Source organism: Nanorana parkeri, unplaced genomic scaffold (genome assembly GCF_000935625.1).
Source record: "Nanorana parkeri isolate BGI_ZX_2015 unplaced genomic scaffold, ASM93562v1 scaffold96, whole genome shotgun sequence".
Lineage (NCBI taxonomy): Eukaryota > Metazoa > Chordata > Amphibia > Anura > Dicroglossidae > Nanorana > Nanorana parkeri.
This window is the reverse complement of record NW_017306364.1, coordinates 2,214,625-2,222,942: the sequence shown is the minus strand read 5'-3', so window position 1 is coordinate 2,222,942 and position 8,318 is coordinate 2,214,625. Positions and strand designations below refer to the sequence as shown.

General features: G+C 44.5%; 1 pseudogene; it reads right to left on the bottom strand.

Annotated features, from left to right (window-relative positions):
• Nucleotides 1-311, bottom strand: part of LOC108783993 — an 8,026-nt pseudogene extending 7,715 nt beyond the window's left edge.
• Nucleotides 312-8,318: the final 8,007 nt, after the last annotated feature.

The following is an 8,318-nucleotide window of genomic DNA, read 5'->3' as shown; positions in this document are numbered from 1 at the left end:
GGAAAATATTTAAAATGATGTAATATTATTATTTTTTATAATGAATTATGTCTTTAAGGGATATCTTGCCAATAATCAAGTATTAGATTGAGGTGCGTGTTTGGCCGAGGTCATTGCAAACCATTTTCATGGTGTGTTTTAAATGGTAAGTGAGTCTTGTGCTTATAACACTGGTTTTTGTATACTGGTTCTTCTAATATAGAGGTTCTGGACTCATGGGCCACCAAGAATTTGGAGGCTACCCTGCCATAGCTGATTAGGAGTTGTGATTTCATTCTGACTTTCTAACCTGCGTGCTTGTTCTTGGTCATTGACATAGAAGGTAATGGAGCCGTTGGGTTGGGATGAAAACTAGATCATTAGTATTAAGTGTTTTAGTAATGTGTTCAATAGGAAATAAAATCTGGCTCATTTTAATAATATGCCAGAAGTGTGGTAACCCATATCAATCTTCTTGCATTATCCCCATTGTTTTAAATCTATCAAATGTGTTTGCCATGGGTCACTGCATATCAGTCCTGATCCAATCCAACAGGATTTCTTATTTTCATTGATCTTGCTGCAGTAAAATGAAATGTAACCCTTTGCCAGGGGTTACTGCATTTTGTAGACCCCCATTGTTCTTGGTTTATTAAATAACCCTGTAGGGGGGCATAAGAGATGGTGTTAAATCCTGACCAACCAAAGGCTAACAAGGCATGCTGGGAATGGCAGTGGCACATTGTTGACACCTCACATACCTGAACCACATGTATTTACTAAGCTTGTAGGCTAATTGAGCGACGGCGTGACTCTGCTGGCATAATATATATGTAGTCTGTGAACCTTCAAGTTCACATTAATATCTAATATAAGTATAACAATCATGTGCCGAGCTAAATAAAAATGTACAATATTCTATATATATCGGCACGTGATTGTTATACATGTTTTAGATATTTTTTATTTATCTTGAGTGCCAAGTAGCTCTTATTTGCATTTATTTACTGGCGCTGATCGCATATTGTTTTAATATCTAATATAAAATGCTAGTTGTCTCCTGGGGAGTATTCTGCTTTCTGATCTTCTTTGAAAACCAAGGGTTAAAAAAAAAGTCAGAAGAATTCCCAGAATGCACTGGGGTGGAACTCACTGCAGCCTGTTGATGTTGGAGAGTCACCATATGTGACCTTTATGATGAAGTTTGCCTCATGAATATGCTGATTGTGAAAGTGCACTGTGGACACATTGTGTGAGTCTAGTGAGAGAGAGAGGGCTGCTGCTAAATAAACAGGAAGAATTGAGGGAGAGGGTGGAGGAGAGGGACAAAAACAAGAGCTATGCTAAGAATATGAATTAACCATGAGCGGTAGGGAACGGAGTGTTATAGTGGTAAAAGAGCCTTGTCGGAGATAGGGGGAGTATAAAGACCATACTAAGGGAGGGCAGTCTACTATCAGGAGAAAGAGAAATGGGTTGAGTGTTGGGGCATTTAGGAGACAATAGGGAGAATAACTGGATAGCTGGAAGGCAGGAGAGGAAGAACACAGCGGTAAGGGTATTGGTGATGTCCATGGTTGATCCTGGTAATAAGGGGTGGTATTTTCAGATCAAGGAGGTTGACCCAAAGGATAAGAGGGGTATTGGTGATGTTCATGGTTGACCCAAGATATAAGGGCAGGGTATTAGTGATCAAGAAGAACACAGGATACAGAAAGGGAGACGAGTTCTGGAGAAGAAATTGCAGAGAGGAGGAAGAGAAACTCTGAAGAGACGGAGTAAGAAGAAAGACTGAGGAGACCCAAGGACAAGTCAGCATCTGGGAAGACAAGGGTAAGGAAAGACAGGTGAACACAGGAGTGATTGGGAGGAAGGGAGACATGTGGGGATGTCAGGGAGACTCTGGAGAGACAGGGAGGCTTTAGAGAAGAAGGAAATAACAGAAGAAGGAAATAACAAGAAGAAGGGAGGTTCTGGAGACCGAGAGGTTGGGAGGGTGTGGGTCAGGACAAGGAGAAGGGAGGCTATGGAGAGACAGAGAGGCTCTGGGGAAACAGAGAGAAAGGAGGTTCTGGAGAGACAGGGAGGCTTTGGGGGGAGAGAGAGAGAGGGTTCTGGAGAAATGGAAATGTTTGGGGGAGACAAGGAGAAGGTAAGCTATAGAGAGACAGGGAGGCTCTAGGAGACAGGGGGAAGGGAGGCTCTGGAGAGACAGAGAGGCTCTGGGAGACAGAGAAAGAGAGGGTTCTGGAGAAATGGAAATGTTTGGGGGAGACAAGGAGAAGGGAGGCTATGCAGATACAGAGAGGCTCTAGGAGACAGGGAGAAAGGAGGTTTTAGAAGGATGGAGATGCTATGGGGAGACAGGGAGAAAGGAGGATCTGGAGAGACAGAGAGACTCTGGGGAGACGAGGAGACGGAAGGCTATGCAGAGAGAGAAAGGTTTAGGGGAGACAATGAGAAGGGAGGTTCTGGGGAGACAAAGAGGCTCTGTGGAAACAAGGAGAAAAGAGGCTCTGGAAAGACAGTGAGGGGAATTTATCAAAACTGGAGCAGACATAATCTGGAGCAGCTGTACATGGCAACCAATCAGCTTCTCTCTTTCATTTTCAAATCATAAATGAACAAACTGATGCCATGGGCAACTGCTCCAGATTCTGTCTGCTCCAGTTTTGATAAACTCCCCCCAGAGTGTTTGGGGGGAAGATGTAAGAAGAAGAGAGGCTCTGATGAAACTAAGAGGTTTTGGGGGGTGGGGGAGGGGGGTAGATAAGGAGAATGTAGATAGGTAACTAGAGGCCATCACCTAAAATTGGTGGAAAAAAAATTCCAGCACAAGGGGCGAAGGGGGTTCTTCACAGTAAGATCAGTTAGGGTCTGGAACTCACTGCCACAGGCGGTGATTTCAGCAAATAATGTGGAATTGTTCAAGAAACTTTTGGACGATTTCTTAAGGGACCGTAATATACAGGGGTACGGGTACTCCTAGAATGAGATCCTAATAGGTTGGACTTGATGGACTAATGTCTTTATTCAACCTCAAATACTATGTAACTATGAATGGAAGCTTTGGAGAGACAGCGAGTCTCTGGGAAGACAGGGAGAAAGGAGGTTCTGGAGAGACAGAGAGGCTCTGGGGAGACAGAGAGAAAGGGGGTCGTGGAGAAGCAGAGATGTTTGGGGGGAGATAAGGAGAAGGGAGGCTATGGAGAGACAGAGAGGTTCAGGGGAGACAATGAGAAGGGAGGTTCTGGAGAGATAGAGAGAGGCTCTGTTGAGACAAGGATAAAAGAGGCTCTGGAAAGACAGTGAGGGGAATTGATCAAATCTGGAGCAGCTGTGAATGGCAACCAATCAGCTCCTCTCTTTCATTTTCAAATCATAAATTAACAAACTGAAAAGATCTGGGAAGATAGGGAGAAAGGGGATTCTGGAATGACAGGGAGGTTCAGGGGAGACAATGAGAAGGGAGGTTCTGGAGAGGTTCAGGGGAGACAATGAGAAAGGAGGTTCTGGAGAAAAAGAGATGTTTAGGGGAGACAAGAAGAAAGGAGGTTCTGGAGAGACAGAGAGGCTCTGGGGATCGACAGGGAGAAAGGGGATTCTGGAGTGACAGGCAGGTTCAGGGGAGACAATGAGAATGGAGATTCTGGAGAAACAGAAATGTTTAGGTGAGACAAGGAGAAAGGAGGTTCTGGAGTGACAGAGAGCTTCAGAGAAGACAATGAGAAGGGAGGTTATGGAGAGACAGAGAGGCTTGGGGGAGACAATACTACCGAGGAACAGGAGTATGAAAAAGATGATGGCTGACTGTAGGGAGTCAGAAGACTATGATAAGACAAATGCTGTCACTCGGTGTGTTCATTAGTTAGTAGAACATTGGCTGAATGTGTTCCTCAACAGCATAGCACAGGTGTGTGAACAGTGATCATGGAAAACTGGGGGAAAGAGGACTATGGATAAATATAAGAGTCTACACGGAAACACGCATCCTTTAAGAGTCTACACACTGGAACAATGTCTGAAATAGAACATTTCTTGAGATGTGCCCTAACGTTACCCTCCACCCCCTATCACCCAACACTTACCCGAACCTCTTCATGTAATGTCTAATACTATCCATTACAAATCTTGGTTTCTGTTACAGTTTGTACTTTGTCTTTACCCATCAATATGTTCTCTTTGGCTTTAAATATCAGCATACTCTTTGAATGGGGCTGTACATCAGCACACTGTCTACATATCAGCATAGAATGTAACAGGTTCTGCACGTCACCACGTCAGGATTTAGCAGCAGAGAGCAATGCAGAGGCGAAATAATCAATGAATGGGGTAGGGCAAGGTGGGTTCAGTTAAGATGAAAGCAAAATAAAATGCACATAGACATAAAAAAAAAAACTCAACAGATAATGGAAGGTTAAAGAGGCTGAGAAAGGGACAAGGAAGGAACAGGAGAAACAAGCAGAAACAGGAGGAGAGAGCAAAAGTAACAGGAAGTATTTGAGGGGGGTACAGAAAGGGACTCAGAAGGGGGTCTCTATATAGGAGGCTTAAAGCAAAGGCTTCAGATGTGCATAGAGAGCCAGGCTAGAGCTACAGAGGATTACAGAAAGCTGGATCCTACGCAGAAACAACTCAGGAGATGGTTTGCAGACAAGAAAAGAAAACTCTTTGTGCCAGACAAGGGAAAGTGAAAGACTGCCACCAGGATAAGAAGGAACTAAGAGGACCCGTCCTGCCAAGAGCTCTGTCCACAACAAAGAAACCAAAGGCAACCAGACAAGATGCTGAACACAGATCAGTACACGAGTGTACATCAGAAGAACACACTGGCCGATTCAGTACGGGAATGCCAAGGTGGTGAAGAGCTGAATGCCAAAGCAAACTGGATTATTTCTGGAAGAGATGGCTTCAGATTGCATGCACAGAACCATAGTGCTACATACTATGGGATTAAAGAGACACGTTTATTATATGTCATATATCACGTAACGAGAAGTAAGGGTCTGATGCTGTATGTTTGTCCAATATCTGTTAATTGTTAAATGTGTCCTTGCAAAAACTATATTTATATATATATGTATACAGGGGTGTGGAAATTTTTGAAAAAACTACTTGTCCAAGGGCTAAAGCGGGGGTCAAATCTACTTCATGACTATCTACTTGTTGTGATTGTTGGCAGCCTGCATGTTGTGGTCATTACAGGTTTTCTTTAGCAATCAAAAGATATACTACAAGAGGACATAATAGTAATGGGCACATGTGGCTGTGCAGTGAAAGTTAACAAAGGAATGGAGTTGCCGTAATTTTAAGTAATCTTTGATGTTACATATGTACAGGACGCCAGAAGATGGGTCCTGGAAGAGGTGTATATTTCCCTTTGTGCGGGTTGTGGTCCCTTTTAAGGGACAGAAATGGGTTAACACCTGCTGCAGGAAGTGTGTTCAAAAGGATAGGAAGCTAGAGACAGAGGGAGGGAGGGGAGAGAGAAGCCCCGATTAATGTGTGCAGACAAGGCTGTGGAGCAGATGAAAGTGCTGGTGCTGTGAAGCAGCCGAACTTTATTGGGAGCCTGTGGGCTGAGAGAGAAACTCTAAAGTTAAGAGTGTGATAACCTTGTGGACTGAAACCCTCCAAAGCGGTGAGGCTGTTATTCTTTTCTGTGCTGAAGGAAGCAAACAGTACAGTTTATTATTTCTATGCTGAAGGAAGCAATCTTTTAAGTTGTTTTGCTGTACTGAAGGAAATGACTGTTTATTGTTGCTGCTGTGGAAAATAAATGCAGTTTGCCTGATAAAGCCTGTGCCCTGCCGTCCAGCTAATTCCCCAAACATCACACATATCATTTACTTGTGTGCTGTTCCATATTTGCATGATGGCAACTATTAAACAGATATGAAGTATTTACTTACATTATGATAGCAATCGGAATCCCTCGCGAGATAAGATCAATTACAGAATAAAGCTCCCAGAGAAGTGCTTTGTTGGGGTCCAACATCCGATTCTGAGAAATGAGCGGGATGCTGACATTGACTGTATGTATTTGGGTGGGATTCATTCCAGAATCCAAAAAAACATGGTCCCACCATGGACATGGACCCTTAAGGACATTAGATTGTAAGCTCTTAGGGGACAGGGGATGATCTGTGTTCTGTAAAGTTCTGCAGTAGATATTTGTGGTGTACAAATGGGTAAACTAAATATATTATGTGTCTCAGCTGACCAACAGACAAGCATTTATATAAGAGGAGCATGACAATGCAGCACTACAAAGTAGGAGTATTAAAGCACAGTCACTATTCAGCACTACCTGCATGTACATCACCAATACCCATTTATCACACAAGTTAACCATGGACATCACCAGAACTTTCCTAATTAACCGAGCCAACCATGGACATCACCAATACCCCCCCATCCCTCATCCCTCCCCCTCACGACCCGGGTAGACCATGGACATCACCAATACCTCCCCCCTTATCACCCAGGTCAACCTCATTGATCACTAATACTCCACTCTTGCAGTATAACTCGGGTCAAACATGAACATCACCAATACCTCCCATTATCCATCGGGTACACCTCCTTTATCACAAATACCCCACTTATTACCTGCATTAACCATGGACATCACCAATACCTCCCCTTATCACCCGTGTCAACCATGGACATCACAAATACCACACGCTTATAACTTGCATCAACCATGAACATCACCAATACCCCCCTTACCACCCGGGTCAACCTCCTTGATCACAAATACCCCCCCTTTTATCACCCGGGTCAACCATGGACATCACCAATACCCTCTACCCTTATCACCCAGGTAAATCTCCTTGATCACCAATACCTCCTTATCACCCAGGTTAACCTCCTTGAACACCAATACCCTCCTTATCATGTGGGTCAACCATGGACATCACCAATAACACCCCCATTATCACACGGGTCAACCTCCTTGAACACCAATACCACCCTTATCACCAGGGATAACCTACTTGAGCACCAATACCCCCTCTTATTACCTGGATCAGCCATGGACATACCCAATACCCCTCCCCCTCCCCCCCATCATCAATTCCCACCCTTATCAACCTGGTCAACCTTCTTGATCACCAATACCCCCCTCTTTTTACCTAGGTCAACCTCCTTGTTCACTAATACCCCACCCTTATATCTCGGGTCAACCCTGAACATCACCAATACCCCTCTTATCCCTTGGGTCAACCTCCTTGATCACAAATACCCCCCTTATCACCCGGGTCAACCATGGACATGAACAATACCCCCTTATCCCTCAGGTCAACTATGAACATGACCAATACCCCCCACTTATCACCCGTGTTAACCATGGACATCACCAATACCCCCCTTATCACCCAGGTCAACCAGGAACATCATCAATACCCCCTTATCACCCAGGTCAACCATGGTGTGAAGACATGCTCATCAGTTTATGGGTTTTTAGTGTGTTATTGTTGGGCTATGTTTAAGTATTTTATACTGTGTAAACTGTTTATCAAAAGACTGTCAGCACCACCCCCTCTGTTAGCTCTCTTTGTACTCTGAAGGAGCTCAGGACAATGGCATTCTCCTGCGTCTGGCCAGACTCCTGCTACTGCTGTCCGGAGCGCTTTAGCAGCTGGACCCCTTACGGGTTGTGCAATCAGAGTATCTGGGGAGGACAGGGTGTATGTAATGGGATTATAATCTTATCTGATCACTTTCTGTATAAAAGGTTGTACAGTTGCTCAATAAATCCGAGTTTGTTTCACACTACACTTGGTTTTGACTAGTTACTGGGTGGACTGGGAGCTAATGATCAGCGAGGTGCAATATCTCATGAGCAAGGAAGACTGCAGAGGCGGGCATACTCATCCTGAGTAACGGGGTCCATCACACATGGACATCACAAATACCCCCTTTTATCACCGGGGTCCACCTCCTTGATCACTAATACCCCGCCCTTAGAGTATAACTCGGGTTATCCATGAACATCACCAATACCTCCCCTTATCCCTCGGGTAAACCTCCTTGATCACAAATACCCCCCTTATTACCTGCATCAACCAAGGATATCACCAATACCTCCCCTTATCACCCAGGTCAACCTCCTTGATTACCGATACCCTCCCTTATCAGCCGGGTCAATCTCCTTGATCACCAATACGCCCCTCTTATAAACGGGGTCAATCATGGACATCACAAATACCCCCCTTATCACCCGGGTCAACCATGGACATAACCAAAACCCCCCTTATCACCTAGGTCAACCATGGACATCACCAATACCCCCTTATTACCCGGGTCAACCTGGGACATCAATAATACCCCCGTTC